The following is a 1,686-nucleotide window of genomic DNA, read 5'->3' on the forward strand; positions in this document are numbered from 1 at the left end:
GATGGGATTTTGATGGGGATTGTATTAAATCTGTATAATGCTTCAGGTAGTAAGGTCATTTTAACTAGGTTGATTCTTCTAATCCAAGAACATGGAATATCTTTCCATTTCTTTGTATCTTCTTCGATTTCTTTTAATAGGGTCTTATAGTTTTCATTATATAGGTCCTTCACGTGTTTCGTTAAATTTATTCCTTGGTATTTTATTCTTTTTGTTGCAATTGCAAAAGGAATTATTTATTTTTTCTACTTCTTTTTCTGACATTTCATTATTAGAGTATAAGAACACTATGGATTTTTGACAATTGATTTTGTATCCAGAAACTTTACTGTATTTGCTTAGTGTTTCTAGTAGTGTTCTTGTAGAGTCTTTAGGGTTTTTCATATAGAGAATCATTGCATCAGCAAATAGTGACAGTTTGGTTCCTTCATTTTCTATTTGGATGCCTTTTATATCTTTCGCTTGCCTGACTGCACTAGCTAGGACTTCCTGTGTTATATTGAATAACACTGGCAATAGTGGACAGCCTTGCCTTGTTCTTATTTTTAGAGGAAAGGTTTTTAGTTTTTCACCATTAAGTGTAATGTTCACTAAGGGTTTGTTGTAAATGGCCTTTATTATGTTAAGATACTTTCTTTCTATGCCTATTTTGTTTAGTGTTTTGATCATAGATGGATGCTATATCTTGTTGAAGGCTTTTTCTGCATCTGTTGATATGATCATACGATTCTTATTTTTTAATTTGTTTATGTGGTGTATCGCCTTAATAGATTTGTGTATGTTGAACTATCCATGTGCCCCTGGGATGAAGCCCACTTGATTGTAGTGTATAATCTTTTTAATATGTTACTGTATTCGATTTGCTAGTATCTTATTTAGGACGTTTACAACTGTGTTCATGAGAGATATTGGTCTGTAGTTTTGTTTTTTGGTATTATCTTTACCAGGTTTTGATATCAGGATAATATTGGCCTCATAAAATGAGTTGGGAAGTATTGCTTCCTCTTCAATTTTTTGGAAGCATTTGAGGAGAATAGGTATTAAGTCTTCTTTGAATGTTAGGTAGAATTCACTGATGAAGCCATCTGGTCTTGGACTTTTACTTTTTGGTAGGGTTTTGATGACTGTTTCAATTTTCATACTGCTGATCAGTCTACTTAGATTTTCCAGTTCTTGATTCAGTCTAGGAAGGTTGTATCTTTCTAAGTACTTGTCCATTTCTTCTAGGTTATTAAATTTGGTGTTATAAACTTTTTCATAGTATTCTTGTATGATCCCTTGTATTTCAGCGACGTCAGTCATAATTTCCCCTCTTGCATCCCTGATTTTGTTTATTTGTGTCTTTTCTCTTTTTTCTTTAGTGAGTAGAGCCAGGGGTTTGTCAATTTTATTAACCTTCTCAAAGAACCAGCTCTTTGTTCCATTTATTTTTTTATATATTTGTTTTGTTTTGTTTTCAATTTCATGTATTTCTGCTTTAATTTTGATTATTTCTTTCCTTCTGCTGATTTTAGGCTTCATTTGTTCTTTCTTTTCTAGTTTTTTAAGATGATGTGTTAGATAGTTTATTTGTTCTTGTTTTTGGAAGTAGGCCTGTGATGATATGAACTTTCCTCTTATGACCACTTTTGCCATGTCCCAAAAGTTTTGATATGTTGTACTATCATCATTCATTTCTATGTATCT

This window comes from Pteropus vampyrus, unplaced genomic scaffold (assembly GCF_000151845.1).
Source record: "Pteropus vampyrus isolate Shadow unplaced genomic scaffold, Pvam_2.0 Scaffold44, whole genome shotgun sequence".
Lineage (NCBI taxonomy): Eukaryota > Metazoa > Chordata > Mammalia > Chiroptera > Pteropodidae > Pteropus > Pteropus vampyrus.